At 40.5% G+C, this 17,106-nt stretch overlaps 1 protein-coding gene across 7 annotated transcripts in view; it reads left to right on the plus strand.

Annotated features, from left to right (window-relative positions):
• Positions 1-17,106, plus strand: part of PXDNL (peroxidasin like) — a 480,152-nt gene that overhangs the window by 126,583 nt on the left and 336,463 nt on the right. The window lies entirely within an intron of this gene.

Here is a 17,106-nt window from a genome sequence, read left to right on the forward strand (position 1 = left end):
AGATTGAGTTTGGTTTTATGTAGTCAAAACAATCCAGTTAAAATAAGTAGTAATTGTTAAATCATTATCAGATTCTATTTTTTTATGTTAAATTCTACAGAATACCTTCTGGACACACAAAAATAGGTGTGGCCTAAATGTGTAAGTAATCCATTGCAACATGACAAGCAGGTGCTATGCTTTAAGCATTTCAGTGATCTCTACTGAAGTAACAAGTCTGAGAACTGATGACATTAAGATACCCAAGAATGTGATTCTCCTTCAAGTTGGGTTCTTGAAGATCCACCATATGCCTCCTACTTCTCCTTATACTGAGGAGTGCCAGAGCTGTGTCAGGACAAATGCTTCAAGAATAATGTTTTATGCCGCAATGGAGATCCAAAGATATTCTTCTTCATACACGATGTTCTGTGAGCAACATGCCTTCTCTTTACAAGAGGTTTCATGAGAAAATCTTCATGGCCCTTCTTAGTTATGTGATTTTAAGCCCTGCAAACTCTTTATTGTCATTCAGTACTCCGGGAACTCATCATAGCCTTTCTGAGGAAGGAGGCCCTGTTCCTTCTAGCAATATTAGCTGGAACCCAGCTATCCTTCTGGTTTAGTGCAGCTACCAAATACTTGAGGAGTTTAACTAAAGGTTCTATATTTACTTTCATTGTGGAATGATAAATAAATTGGTGTGCTTTTAGAAAAGTTATAAATTATCCAAAGATTTTATTTTGGGAAAAGATTTTATATGAAGTAGTATATGTCTATTTAGAAGAAACCATCATTCTACATTATGCTTTAGGCTATTTCCTAAGTAAAAGCCATTTGTTTTGGAAATAGTGACTTCAAAATAATTGTTATTTACTCATTTATTTTTAACTTTTTAACACCTAAGTCCATTAATTAATACAGGAGCTATCAGTTCTATTGCATACCGGAAGTACAGCACAAAATGAGGTTTTATAAGCAAGGCTCTCAGATAACTCTGGATTGAGTCATTTTATGCACTGGAACTGGTCAGTCACTGTATGATCAAGCAAGTCTTTAGGTTTTAACTAGGTTATCACTTTAAATACTCATCAAACATTTGAGAAATTTCCTTCTCCTGAATAGAGTAGACAAATACATTTTTTTCTGTTGTTTTAAGCAGCAGAGAATAATGATTTGGCTGATTATAGGAAACGTATGTAATATATTACACAGATTATCCGTTTGTGTCAAAGAATACTCAGGAGATCATGCGATAATAACCAAGAGGTATGCAGGGTGATGCCAGGCTCTGAACAACGGAAAATTACTCAACTATTTGGCAACAGAAATGCTTACTAAGTATTTTCCTCCACTTCACCAAAACAAATGGGAAAAATAATTAGAAACAAAGCAGTAGGCTTTCATCTTCTAAATTAGAGCTTCAAGTAAACAATCCTGTTTGAATCCTGCAGCTACTGCAACTGGAACTGTTTTGGCTTAATGATTCAGTTAAGAGGATAAGCCTCTGTGCTCTCTAGTTCGTTTTTCTTCGTATCTTGACCGATTTCAGGAGCCGATTCCCACCTGGAATGCTACTCTTGGCCCTGAGGTGTTTATTCCCGGGTTGTCTGAAAAAATTTTTGACAGGGTTACTTATTGATCTTCTTTTTCATTAATCAAAGAATGTTTATTACTTGGCTAAGGGATATATGACACCGAGCTAGATAATATATAGTGATGAGAAAAGAATATGAAAATGAACCTATCCTAATTATTCAAAAAACTAATTGTGATAAAAGAGATGGAGGCATTTGGCAAGAGATACATTATTTCCACACGGTTTGGTAATTCTACACCAGGTAGGAGCAGCTAGACAGTTCTGGCATAGGGGCTGTTGGAGAACAGGATAGAGAGGACTGGTGGTCAAAGATGAGTCCGGCCAGGCATGGTGGCTCACGCCTGTAATCCCAGTATTTTGGGAGGCCAGGGCGGGCAGATCACTTGAGGTCACGAGTTCGAGACCAGCCTGGCCAACATGGTGAAACCCCATCTCTACTAAAAATAGAAAAATTAGCCGGGCATGGTGGCGTGCGCCTGTAATTCTAGCTACTGGAGAGGCTGAGGCAGGAGAATTGCTTGAACCTGGCAAGCAGAGGTTGTGGTGAGCCGAGATCATGCTACTGCATTCCAGCCTGGGTGACAGAGCAAGATGCCATCTAAAAAAAAAAAAAAAACAAAAAACTGAGTCTATCTTGGGAGAACCACAGAGAAAATGGACACTCATCAGAGAGCAAATGGCCAGCAGAGGTGAAGGCACCAAAGGGTTTAGAAGATGCAAGTGGAGCATTCTTAGGAGGTAAAGATAACAACGTCAGTAATAGAGTCAACAACAATCTAAGTAATAAGGCACGTTTACTGAGGACTTACCATCTATATCTGTTCTTCCATGTGATTATCTTAACCCTGTTATAAGGAGGAACGAAGGCTTAGAGCTGTTAGTAACTTGCTCCAAACAACACACATTATTGAATGTTATGCAATGGATGACCAGATAAGAATTGTAAGAGATGTAATGGGTTAAGAATCGATATATGCGACTTTTAGAAAGTCTTCTTTCTATATTGACTGAAGTGGAGCTCTGTTGCAGCAGGAAAACCACTGAAGCGTGTGTTTGTCTGTTTGTGCTGTTATAACAGATTATGAGTCTGGGCAATTTCTTTTTTTTTTTTTTTTTTTGTTTTTTTTTGTTTTTTGAGACGGATTCTTGCTCTGTCGCCCAGGCTGGAGTGTAGTGGTGGGATTTCGGCTCACTGCAACCTCTGCCTCCCAGGTTCGAGTGATTCTCCTGCCTCAGCCTCCCGAGTAGGTGGGACTACAGGTATGTGCCACTGACTGCACCTGGCTAATTTTTGTATTTTTAGTGCAGACAGGGTTTCATCATATTGGTCTGGCTGGTCTTGAGCTCCTGACCTCATGATCCGCCCGCCTCAGCCTCCCAAAGTGCTGGGATTACAGGCATGAGCCACCGCACCTGGCCGAGCCTGGGCAATTTCTACAGGACAGAAATTTCTGTCTCACAGTTCTGGAAGTCTGAGATCAAAGGGCTGATAGGTTTGGTTGTCTGATGAAGGATGCTGTCTGCTTCCAAGGTGGTGCCTTGCTGCTGTGTCTTCTGGAGGGAAAGAATGCTGTATCCTCAGGTTACGGGAGGTGGAAATCAAGTAAATCCAATGCTGCAGGAAGCCTCTTTTATAAGGGCCTTAATCTCATCCACAAAAGAGGAGCTTCTGTGGCCTAATCACCTCTTAAAGGGCCCATCTCTTAATACTATTGCATTGGCAACATCTGAATTTTGGAGGGGAGCCATTCAGACCTCTCAAAGGGGAGCAACAGTGCTCCAAATGGAGAAATGACTAGGGTTTATAAGAGCAAGTGGGTTCCAGGGGTATGGAACAGGTGCATTGAAGAAGTAGGAGGGTGCTTAGCAAATGATGGGCCATGTAGAATAAATGGCAGGTAATAGCTCAGAGCTAGTTCTCAGTTTCCCAAGGACTCATGGACCATTGCTACTAGAGAAGGCCTTCCAGGTCATCGAATTAAGAAATCTAAGTCCAGGGGAACTAATGTAATTTGTCCACATCTAACAAAGGGTAGCAGAGTGTTAACTAAACGCTTTGGAATGAGACAAATCTGGACCTGAAACCGGGCTTGGTTTATGCTTGGGCAAGTTAATATTCAGTTACATTTTATATAAAATAGGAGTGATATGCCAGTCTAACATGGCAAAGTGTAAGAAGGCTGCACAGCGCCTGTGGGGCAGTCGCTTTTGCTGCCATGATGGGTATGGCAGGACCAGGAGCCAAACCTCTGACGCTCAGGTCCGTGATCTTCAGCACAGCAATCTGCCCCAATAGCCACACCCATGCCACTTGGAATTTCAGAGCAAAGACTTTCATCCAGGCTAAACTCATGATATAATCCATTTCAGTGTGCTGCTTTCCCTAGAGAACTTATAACTCAATCATAGTCACTTATGTTAAGTGAACAATACAAAACTCCTGAGTCCAAGGTTATCTGAAGGAAGCAATCTGCAAGAAGTTTCTCTTTCCAAAGTCATGACATCTAATTATTTCAGGCATTCTCCTTTATGCTCGATTCAAGACAGTCAATTTGCCATTATTTCCTTTGCATTTCAGTTAACGAGTGCTGAGGGATTCCAGCTCCCAGGGCTATTCAGCTTGAGTCATCGAATCCATCTTGGTACCAGTCAGCCCGAGTTTCATGCGTCACTGAGCAGATTCACAAAGCCGCAATGCAATCTTTTTGTCTTTTTAGGATATGCAGTAGAGTGCCTTCTCAGCAATAGTTGGAGGAAGAGAGGCAATGACTTAAATCCTGTTCCTAGTACATAGGAAATAGAAGAAAAATGTATGTAATTCAGAGGCGCTGAGTATTAAAGAGATGAAAAGGCATTTCTGAAATTAAATGGTTGAAAACCATCGAAAGCAAGAAAATACATGTAGGGCCCATACACTCAATGCAGCTTCAAGTTTTTAGTCTTATTGTTTTAACCAATGCATTTAAAAATAACTTCTTAAGTTCTTATTTAAGTCTTCAGGGATTTTTATTTTATTTTATTTGGCATCTGTGACCTGGTGGCATGCCTTAATTACAGATGAAAAAAGTTATGCCCACATCCAAAAACCTATAAAAGGCTAAATTTTTAAGTCTAAATTGCTGAAGGCCTGATGTTTTTCTGTTCATCATCTCCATATTTAACTAAACTATGTAGAGAGGCAGGGCTTTTGCATTCTTGGGTTTCTAATCTTGGTTTGCACAGTTAAGGGATTATAGATTCTTTGCATTAAAAGGACAGAAAAAGTTAAAAACATCTGTTATTGATTTTTCTTTATGCTATACCAGTTGGATCATCATTTAGTCTTTATCAAAATGCCCATAGTCAAGGGCATTGCTTGCTTCTCAAGGTCATTCATTTTCCTGATTTAGAAACTTAAAATGTTTATTCAGCTGAAATCTGTCTCCCTACAGCTTCTGATCTTTCTTCTTATCTTTTTGGAGGAACGCTATAAGTATATTTCTTATTGTAACTCATGTTGTTTGAACTTATAAAAGAAGTATTTATTCATTGCGTAAAGTTTGGAAAATGTAACAAAGAGTAAAAAAGAAAATGAAATTCACCTATATTTCTACCCTGCAGCAATGGTCACTATTAGCATTTAGTATCTTTTCTTATAGGTTTTCCTATATGTGCTTATAAGCACATTCAGCTGCAAAATTGTAATTGAACTCTGGCTTGATACACTATTTTCAGAAATACATTTTATGCTGTGAACATTTGCCCACATCATTAAATATTGAGGTACCATAATTTATCATTCTGTTTGTTGGTCACTTAGTTCAGTTAAACATACATGTGTAAAACTTAGAATTTCTATATTTTCTAATATTTGAAGAATGTGTGTGCATATTTCCCAAGTCTTTTCAAAGTTTAACACCCCTCAGATTTTTTTCAATCGTTTCTCCTCTAATATGGTTTATCTGCATTGCACCATCTGAATCTATTTCTCCTGAATTTAATCCTGTTTCCTTGTAACTTTCATCCACAGCCAAAGAATTTCACAGCAAATCAGGAATATATTTTCTTAAAATTGGTGAATTTTCTTCTATAGTCTAATAATACAGTATCATATTTTCTTAGTTCTTTTCATTGACTAATACTGGCTAATACTAGCTTTCCACAGAACTAATTATTTTTAGTTTATAGAACCTCAGGGAGTACCTAGTGTGTAGTCCTAAAAAGCACTAATTTATAATATAAATTAAGTCCCAAAGTTATTTCTCCTCACCCTAGACTTATATAATATGTTATTTATATTGGAAAGAACATTTAATTATTTTATATTTCTTTTATATTTAAAATGTGCCATGATTCCAACAACCACTTAGAGTATGACTGTAATAGGCAACATATGACCTTTCCCCAAAAGCTTCAGGTTATTTGTAATTTTGACATTTCCTTCTCTACTATTCTTCTTTTCATTAATACCATGTTGAGCCAGGCAGAAATGAAGCCATAGGATTCCAGCACTCTTGTGGAAACCTCCTTCTAATGTGAAATTAATCCATTCATCCTGCAGCTATGGACCAGCTTCTGACAACATTTCCACCTGGGCCTTGTGAGATAATTTACTTAAAGCCACTTCTATTATGTTTGCTGCATTAGTCAGTTTCCAAGATTCTGTTAAAGAATGATTTGAAGCCAGGCATGGTGGCTTATGCCTCTAATCCCAGCACTTTGGGAGGCCAAGGCTAGGCGGATCACTTGAGGTCAGGAGTTTGAGACCAGCCTGGCCAACATGGTGAAACCTGTCTGTATTAAAAATACAAAAATTAGCTGGGTGTGGTGGTGTGCACCTGTAGTCCCAGCTACTTGGGAGGCTGAGGCACAAGAATAGCTTGAATCTGGGAGGCGAAGTTTGCGGTGAGCTGAGATGGCACCACTGCACTCCAGCCTGGGTGACAAAGTGAGACTCTGTCTCGAAAAAATACAGAATGATTTGACTTGCAATAGTTAATTTATTCTTGGTGAAACCATGCTAATTCTTGGTAATCATTATTTAAAATATGTGCTCATCAACCTTCTTCAAATAACTCAAATTTGTCTAATTCTGAAATGTTTATGACTACTATACACTGGTGAGTGTGAGATAGGGAGGAGACGGAGAGAAAGTGAGTGTGCAGTGTTCTGACACGTGATGAAGTCATTGAGGATGGAGGTTCAGGGCCATTTGGGATAAAGGAGAGTGGAATGAAGCTCTGTAAGTGATCAAGTGTTTGGCAGAGCCTGCTGGGAGCTGGTCTGGGGCCACAGTCCTGGGGGAGCAGTCTGGAGAGACAGGGGCCTGGGGCTACTGAAGAACAGTTCCACTTAGTTTCTGGTTTTCCTTCCGGTTTACTGTAAGTAAACTCTGAAAATAAAATTAGTAGATTATTTGAAAAATGATGGTGGTGGTAGAATGTTTAATTTTTTTCTACTCTGGAGAAAACTCAACCCTTTATTTTTTAAAATAGATTTTGTAAAAAGTGAAAAATTATAGAGGTCTCTGTTGCTGTTATTTCTGGAAGACCACAAAAGGAGAAAACTTCCCGGGTTGAATTGTAGCTTCTAATTCCAAAGAAGGAGGACACTATAAAATTTTTGTTTGAGGCAAATGAATTTCAAGTACCATGCACAACTGCTGTTTTTCTCTCTGCGTGAATATGTGTATTTGTGTACCCACGAAAACATTGGTTCTTTCTAGTCACCAGCTTCAATTACAATCGAATGGAATTCTATCTGTCGATCTCTTCCAAATAAGGATACACAGCATAATTCATACTATTTCAAGTCTTCCAAATAAGGATATACCACAAAATTCATACTAGTTCAAGTCAAGTCACACAATTGTTTCTTCGCTAACATAAATGATCTTTACAAAGATTTTGCATATTCTTTGAACCCAATACTTGGTTTAAAGTCTTATTTTTCTTAGTCTTGTTTCATTTTGAAGTTTCCTAAGATGTCTCAATAGAATATTGAGTCATGGCATTCTTCTTTATGCATGGCAATGAAAAGATATCGGTAAGAATTATTAAGCTAATACAGACTAATGGTGATTTTATAATTTTATACGTAATTGTTAAATTTGCCAGGAGTGCCACTTAGTACAGAGCCAAATACCGTTCCTGTTTTCCTCATTGGGGGGACACATTAGTTTCTAGATGTTAAAGAGAGTTGCCAGTGTCATGTAGTGTGTTAACAAATCTCATTGTAAAATCTAGTGATCTTTCTACTGCATCACATTTTATCAGCAATGAAAAATTTAAAAATGATGAATAAAAAATTGGAGATACAGTCATGTGCCACATAATGATGTTATGGTTAATGATGAGCCACATATGATGGTGGTCCCATAAGATTATAATATCATGTTTTTATTATACCTTATCTATGTTTAGATACACAAATAGTTACCATTGCATTACAATTGCCTACAATATTCAGTACAATAATATGCTGCACACGTGTGTAGCCTAGGAGCAATAGGGTACACCCTATACACGATATAGTTTATGGGTGTAGTAGGCTCTACCATGTGTAGGTTTGTGTAAATGCACTCTATGATCTTTGCGCAAGGACAAAATCATCGAACAACACATTTCTATGAACGTATCCCCAACATTAAGTCAGGCATGATTGTAATTCTTCCAACTGAAGCAAGAAATCTTTTGTGTGTGTATGTGTGTGTGTGTGTATGACAGAATTTCACTCCTGTTGCTCAGGCTGGAGTGCAATGGCATGATCTCGGCTCACTGCAACCTCTGCCTCCTGGGTTCAAGCAATTCTCCTGCCTCAGCTGCCTGAGTAGCTGCGATTACAGGCATGCACCACCACAACCGGCTATATTTTTGTATTTTTAGTAGAGATGGGGTTTCACCATGTTGGCCAGGCTGGTCTAGAACTCCTGACCTCAAGTGATCTGCCCACCTTGGCTTCCCAAAGTACTGAGATTACAGTTGTGAGCCACCGTGCTCAGCCTGAAGCAAGAAATCTTCATAATGTTATTACTTCATGGTTCACAATTTGTTGAATTAGTGAACATATGAAAAGATGGAGTATATTTATATTCTTAAGATACTCATGGAGTTTTTTTTTAAATGTGTGTGAAAAAGTACAATTTTATAAATGGTTAAGAAATCCCATCCATTAGATTAGCGTGTCTTTGTTTCGGATTCCAGGGGTCAGGGAAGCTCAGCTCAATTTAATTCTGCCCAGCATGGACACTTTGCTTTTGATAGTCAATTAAATCAGGAATTCCATCTAACTTTTGGAATGTGTGTTGTGTGTATGTATATGCCCATATATGTGGTAAATTCCTGCCAATCTATAGCCCATATGAAACCCTGAAATTACCCCTGCAAAGTCTGACCAACCAACTATCTCTTAAGAGACTAAAGGATGCTTTAAATTACAAATTGGCTGGGAGGTTGGAAATGTTTCCAAAACCTAAGTAAGCAATTATAATTATTCCATTATTCCAGTCACACAATAAAACTGCTGACTAGAAACTACAATGAATTGTACAGTATTCCTTCACTCATTATAATACATTCTGAAAGTAGGTCATAACAGAAGTTTTTTCTTTTTAGTTACTAGAAGTAAATAATGTGCTCTAATGGAATATCACTTTAGTCAAAGTCAGAAGACTTAAAGTCTGGTTCTCTTTTTGATCCTAGTTAATTCCGTGAACTTTTCTACATTGTTTCCTCATTTAAAAAATCTGAATCAAAATACTTGATTAACAAAATATCTTTCAGCATAATGTTGAAATAATTGTTTTTAGTTCACCTGAAAGAAAATAAGTTGACATTTTAATATATTCATTCATTATTATTCATTAATTCATTGATTTATTTATCATAGAATATCTGAGTGACTTCAGTATGCAAGCTACTGTGTTATTTTTAATAATACTTACTTTAATTAATATTTATTTTCTCCAAAGAGCCTACATCCATCCATCCATGCACTTGTCCACCCATCCATCCATCTATCATTTGTCAACAAATTGTTATTGATCAGTTATTATATGCAAGAACATTTAAAAGTTTATGGACCTTCTGACTAGCTAATATTTCTATAAATTTCTGGAATATTTGACAAAAATATGTTAAAGTGTTTACCACACATATCACCTAAAGGAAGAACAATTTTTTGAAAAGAAGATGATATTGTTAATATGTTAAAGTGTTTACCACACATATCACCTAAAGGAAGAATAATTTTTTGAAAAGAAGATGATATTGTTTTATATACTATTGGAATTTTTAGTAACATTGATAATGATGCCAGAACTGTGTATGTAAAAGGGATATGGAGAATATTATGTGATGTGAATTATGATTGGATCCTCTGAACTGAAATACAGCACCAGCAGTCATATACATTTATACAGACATGTTGTATACCCTGCTGAAACCATAGGTTAGGCAAAATCCTCCTCGTAAGAGTGCTTTACTCCTTTTAGCCTTTTGTCTTACTACCATGGTCCCGTCAGAAATAAGCCTGGTGGCCAGGCATGGTGGCTCACTCCTGTAATCCCAGGACTTTGGGAGGCCGAGGCAACCGGATCACTTGAGGTCAGGGGTTCGAGACCAGCCTGGCCAGCATGGTGAAACACCATCTCTACTAAAAATATAGAAATTAGCCAGGCGCGGTGGTGCTCACCTGTAGTTCCAGCTACTCAGGAGGCTAAGGCAGGAGAATTGCCTGAACCCAGGAAGCAGAGGATGCAGTGAGCTGAGATAGCGCCACTGCATGCCAGCCTGGGCAACAGAGTGAGACTCCGTCTCAAAAAAAAAAAAAAAAAAAGAGAGCGAGAAGGAAGCCTTGTATTATGGTAAAAACTTGTGGAAGAGGAAGAATAACATTTACCAAAATACCCAGCTGGTCAGCCCTTCTTTTAAATGGCTACAATGGTGGTAAATTCTGGTGTTGGCACAAGAATTCCTCACCTGCGACATCAGAAATGGTGAGTCCAGTGCCTCCTCACCTGGTGCTCAGCTATGTTGCAGGCGAGTTCAGTGTCAGCTGACGTTTCACACAGAATGATTTTCAGGCATGGAATGCAGATGGAAGCAGATTTGTGAAAACTCATTTCTGACCTTTAAAACAAAAGGTGTTTGCCATGGAATGAGCAAACGTGATGTAATCATATATTAGGGGCTAATTCTAAGCATGTCTCCAGTGCAAACAGATTTAGAAAAAGCAGTCCCCTCCTTGTGCGTTTTTAGCAAGAAGAACGGAAGGTGTACTTCCAAACAGTTCTGCTGTGAATAGCCCTTAGCTCTTGTGGTCACATTCTTGGCACATTGATTTCTCTGGGTTGCTATCTAGTTCTATAGTGTAGTGAGGTTGTAGACATTTATGTATTTGGCATCCATAGCTCTTTGGATGAGAAGTTATTGCTGATCTCACTGTAGGGAAAATTACAGCACAAAAATACTGTTGCACTAAACCAGGCATGAAAAATATCAAATTGGTGAAGAAAAGAGGGCAACCATTTTTGCGTAAGTAGTAGATAAATACATTTTGTGCAGTTTTCACCACGTGTAAAGTTAGTAGTTTACACCACGTGTAAAGCTAACAGGGAGGGTTGAGAAAGAAAAGCACACTGTTTTTGGAAAAGGTACATTTTGTTGGAACTTCAAGGAGTGTAAGACGTTCATTAATTCATCTTTTTGTTGAATGAACACAGTGACTTGGGGCCATGCTCTGTGCGGCACAGAAGCTGTGGGCTGTCGGGGCACTTACAGAATAGTAGCCAAGGGAGGGGCTATCACACCTGGGGCATATTCAGGTTTTCTTATCAGATTCAAGGCTTTATGGAAGAGATCATGATTGAGCAGAATTCTAGAAAGAAGTTGGGTGGGATGATGATGAGTATGACACGTCCTGCAGTGTGCTGGGGTGGGAAGCACTGGGCTGGGCTCATGCACAGGGTGTCAGAGAGGCAAGCCTAAGGGAGGGAAACAGAAAATCGGGGTGGGTCTCAGAACACACAGGCAGCTATGGTTGGGCTCTGCTGGTGATGGATAGCCATGCCTGTAAGGATTTTAAACTGGGAGAATTAAAATAAATTGACAGAAAAACCAACATAGTTTGCTTTCCTACAAAAATCCCCCACAGCTGCATGCAAGAGGGGCATATAGAGTGCAGGAGAATGGCCCATCAGGACAGTGATGATGCAGGCATGGGACTTGACTTGGGAGGTGCAGAGGACTTGGTAGCTGCATGGATGTGTAGGGTTGGAAAGAATGGGTGGCTCCTAGGACTCTGATTTTGTGTCTGGGCTGAGAATAGAAAAATAGTGAGAAGAGGAGGATTTTTTAAGACTTTGGGTAAAGTTGACGGGTATCGTTGGTACACCCATTTATTAGAGAGGTCAAATGGGTAGATGAATGTCAAGTATGAAGGGCATGGTCAATATCTAAGAGAAAGGGAAAGATTTGGTTTATGTGTATGTATATGGATATATGCGTGTTTATATGTATATGTATCTCCCTAAGTATAGACACACACTTATGCTTCCTCATGCATATACTTTCTGCTTGCTTACTTATATATAGCTTCACGGAAACAAAAGAGTGGATAGAATTGCTAAAGGAAGGTCAAGGGAAGAGGGAAGAGGGCTCATACAGAGGCAGGCAGAAGAACATGGTCTGGAAAAAGAGTCTGAGACAGAGTGTTTAAAGAGAAAGGAGAAGATCAAGGATATCTTAAAAAGGAAGGGAGCTAACATGATCAAATACCACCGAAAGATCAAGTAAAATGATGACTCCAGTTCACTGACTATGCATCAAGAATTCAGAGGTGACCTAGGCTGGGACGATTTGAACGAAGTGGTAAAGGAGGAGGTTAGCTTGCAGTGGGTTGAAGAAGAAATGCAACAAAATTGCTAAATAGTTTTTCAGTTGTTATCATTGGTATCCAAATATCAGTGTAAGAGATAAAGCAAAAATGTTAAATAAGTCACTAAAATTTTGACAGAAAAATATAGTTTCCCAAAAGAACATTGCATAGTTGACAGTTCCAGACTATTGCAAAATCCACTGTCTCTGTCAGCTTCCTCACATCATCACAGGAATGAGGTGGTTGGTGTATGGAGATCTGATTTTTGTGGTGTACAGTAGACATTTCCCAACACTCAGGCAGATCTGCACAGAACTGCAAGTGACAGTGACTGGCTTGGCTATCCTTGTAGAGGAATGTACATTCTGTTAACTGGATTTTTCTTTTCCTTAATTGATTTTGAATTGGAAGGAAAGAATACTTTGAATTTTGCCAATTATGAGCCATAAGTGATTCGTTGACTAGCAATATTATTATTGCTATTATTTTGGTTCAATACTCTGTGTCAGTATTTATGCTTTATTTTGCATGTAAGGAAGATAGTTAGACATTTCCCTGCTCTTCAAGAGCTCTCAGTTTGGCTGTGTTGGGTGGGAACAGAGACACTGTTATGAGACAATGACAACATGGTGTTTAAAATGTTATAAAAGCAATGTCTGTATTGATATTGGTCATGTCATGACTACAAGCACTTATTAGCCACTATTCTAAATGCTCTGGATAAATCCTCACATTTAGTACTGAGCATCATTATGCTTATTTTATAATGAGGCGTCCTGAGAGTGTGGGCCTGTCCAAGCTGCCGGGCTCAGGGGTGTCCAGGGAGACCCACTGCAGGTTCGCTTCCCTGGCTGAAGCCTGGACTCCCAACCACCGCGCTAACTGCCTCCATTGCAAAGGCCTTAGGGGAGTACAGGGGTTCCCAGAGCACAGTTGTCAGGGAATGTCTCTCTAAGGAAAGGAAGCGTGAATTTTAAATCCGCATTTCAGTGTGGCAGCCAGTCCTGGCATTGGCAGCAAGAGGCACCCGAGCAGATGGTGCAGCTGGCAGGGCAGCTGCCACCACCTGTGCTTCTCCTGACTCCTGTGCGGGTGCTCCCGGGAGATGTGGTACCCTCGACTTCACCACGGATGTAGGAAGGAGAGAAGAAAGGCAAGGGCATTCCAGGAAGAGGAACCACATGTGCACCTGCATAGAGCTGGAAAACAGTATGACCAGGCTGTGATGAGCAGGTTCAGTGTGCCTGAGAGGCCTGGGGGAGGCCAGGGTGTGGAGATGGGTGACAGCCATGCAGACAGGCTCAGCTTCATCCACAGTGGGACCGCAGGGCACCTGGGAGTGCATCTCACTCCTGCCAAGTCCCAGGTCACTATATAAATGGTCAAGAACCAGGCTGGGAGGATGTGTCTGACTCCCCCAGAGTCAAGCAGCAGCTGAGCAGTAGGAGACAGGAAGGACAATCAAGATAAATATAATGCCAGATAAAAATATAACCAAGTCTGATCTCAGCGATTCCATCATTTTCTGTCTTCATGCTGTGTTTATTGGCTCATGTGCAAACGGGCTGGTATTGTCTAGTGAGATCCAGTAATGCCAGTCTGTCTTCCCAGGCACACGGGCATTTGGAGGAGCCATATTTAACATGGAGAGTGGGGCACAGAAACAGTGGAAATCATTGCATAATATAACAATGATCCTAAAACTGTGAATTATGTTAATTCATTTGAAAAGTTAAATCTTATTACTTTTAAACTCACTTTCTCCAGAATGACAAAGTTAGCAATTCAAGAGATTATGCTTTAATTTTGTGTAAAAGTTCGCTTAGAGCTTCTTGTTTCCAAGTGAAAGACATTACTTTATATAACATGGTATATGATGACCTCAGAGTTAGACTCTGCAGTTGGAAGCTATTTTCACACGTGAATGAATGTGACCCAATGATGCTGTTCAGACGTAGCCTAGTCCTTCTCCCACTGCAACGTTCAGGACAGATCAAACCCCCTCATTTCCCTCTTTCTCACTCCCCGCCCCCCCCCCCCCCTTTTTTTTTTTTGAGACAGAGTCTTGCTCTGTCGCCCAAGCTGGAGTGCAGTGGTGCAGTCTCCGCTCATTGCAACCCCCGCTTCCCAGGTTCAAGTGATTCTCCTGTCTCGGTCTCCCAAGTAGCTGGGATCATGGGCGTGTGCCACCATGTCCGGCTAATTTTTATATTTTAAGTAGAGACGGGGTTTTACTGTGTTGGCCAGGCTGGTCATGAACTCCTGATCTCAAGTGATCTGCCTGTCTCAGGCCTCCCAAAGTGCTGGGATTACAGCACCCATGGTGGCCCCCTCATCTCTATCAGCTCTCTGACCTGTAAGAGAGGGCTACCTTTTAGTGACACCTGCTGGAAGAACCAGGTATGTAGCAGATGAAGAAATCTGGAAGGGACTGTTCTGTCCGGGTTTTCTCAGTTTACTCTGGGTTCCCACATACGGGGATACCACCGTCAAAACTGCAATGCTCTCCTTACTTTCAGATGCTTTTAATGATCTGGAGAAGGTGGCCACATACTCCTGTCAATGCTGACTTGCCTTGGACTGGTTAACACCTTCCATTAACTCGGTCATTGTCAGTTCATTAGAGGAAATCAAGGGTGTTTGTAAGCTCTAACCACATAATCCCTGAAAAAGAAGGGATTTAACGTGGAACACTAATTGCCCTGCCTGAGAAAAGTGGGAACTCGGTTTAGGATAATGAGGTGGAAATTGTGCTAACAAGGAAATCAGGAGATGGGTTTTCAGGTGCAGCCTCGGGCCCTTGGTAGTCGGCCAATGGTGGGCCTGCTGGTCCATCACTGGGGTCTCAGCTTCCTCACAACACATTTAAGCGCAGGCGGGGCAGTGGAGGCAGTGCCTGCTGTGTCAGCAGATACACTTGAGGGCCATTTCCCGTGGCCACTGGCTTTGCTTTGAGGGGAATCTGATGTTCTAGGTCTTAACTTCTTCAGTTCTAAAATCATCATGTTAACACCTGCCTTGAAACAGTGTGTGGAGCTTCAGCTGGGATGAATATGTGAGTGCCTTCCTGTTCTCTCCACTTCCCTTTTGGCTTTCTCTTAGGTAAAGCCAAAGGCTGGGCCAATTGATTGGCAAGCCAGATTCATTTAAAAAAGATCAAGTCTTTCAAGTTTATAAAAGTAGTACTGGATGTTTATAAAAACTGGGATGTTGATGAAATGTGCACCCCTTAGTTTTTATGTTTATACATATGTGTGCTCCCTTGCTGCTGACCTATTTTAACTTCCCACGAGTGCCTGACAGTGCTCAACAGTAAGACTCATAAAGTACACTGTTTTTCTGGTATCTGAGGGAGATTGGTCCCAGGAACCCCCAGGATGTCAAAATCCGCAGCTATTCAAGTTTCTGATGGAAAATGGTGTAGTATTTGCTTATAAACTATGTACGTTCTCCCCCGTACTTTCAATAATCTCTAGATTGCTTGATACCTAATACAATGTTAAGTGCTGTGCAAATAGTTATGATTCTTTATTTTTTAAAATGTATATTTTTATTGTTGTATTTTAAAAATATTTTAATTTATTTTATTTTTTGAGATGGAGTCTCACTCTTTCACCCAAGCTAGAGTGCAGTGGCACGATCTCAGCTCACTCCACCTCCTGGGTTAAAGAGATTCTCCTGCCTCAGCCTCCCAAGTAGCTGGGACTACAGGGGACTGCCACCATGCCTGGCTAATTTTTGTATTTTCAGTAGAGACTGGGTTTCACCATATTGGCCAGGCTGGTCTCGAGCTCTTGACCTTGTGATCCGCCTGCCTCAGCCTCCCAAAGTGCTGAGATTACAGGTATGAGCCACCGCACCTGGCCGTATTTTTATTTTTTATTGTTTCTTCCAAATATTTTTGATCTGCAGTCCATTGAATCTGCAGACCTGAAAATAAGGACGGCCAATTATAATTGATTTTCTGATCCCAGGGACTTTGTGAACAAGCACTTTAGCAGAGCAAGTCTCAGCTCTCCTTGGTCTAATCCATGAGCTTGAGAGGGAATGAAATTGATTTCTGGAAAATAGTGTAGATGTGGGATGGGAATTTCATTGAGGAGCAAAGTGAAGACGCTAGATAGAAGAACTTTTACAAAGTTGCTTGAGTGTCTTCTTTGAAGCCTTTGTAGTATTCCTATTTATGTATAAGTGCTGCTTTAGCCATTGTTGGAGATCTATAGATAAGTATCAAACATGTACAAAAAAAAAAAAGAAAAGAAAAGAAAGAAAAAATCACCCCACTGCCACCTGCCCCGCACTAACTGCAGACAAGGTTCCCACAGGGAATGCCCTTCCTTTCTGGCTTTCCTCACACTGTGGTCTCCCTACGGATTTTGCCAGACCAACAGCTGCACACCAGGGAACAGGCGATGTGCATGTGTATAAGGAGAGGGAGATTTTAAGGAATTGGCTCACACAATTGTGGGGGCTGTCTGCTCTGATATCTTCAGGACAGCCAGCAGGCTGGGCACCCAGGGAAGAGCTGATGTTGCAGCTCAAGTCCAAGGCAGTCTGGGGACAGCTTCCCTCTTCCTCAGCGGACCTGGGGCTTTCCTCTTATGGCCTTCAACCGATTGGATGAGGCCCAACCACGTCGCGGAGCGTGATCTGCTTTACTCAAAGCCCACTGA

This window comes from Hylobates moloch, unplaced genomic scaffold, assembly GCF_009828535.3.
Source record: "Hylobates moloch isolate HMO894 unplaced genomic scaffold, HMol_V3 SCAFFOLD_9, whole genome shotgun sequence".
Lineage (NCBI taxonomy): Eukaryota > Metazoa > Chordata > Mammalia > Primates > Hylobatidae > Hylobates > Hylobates moloch.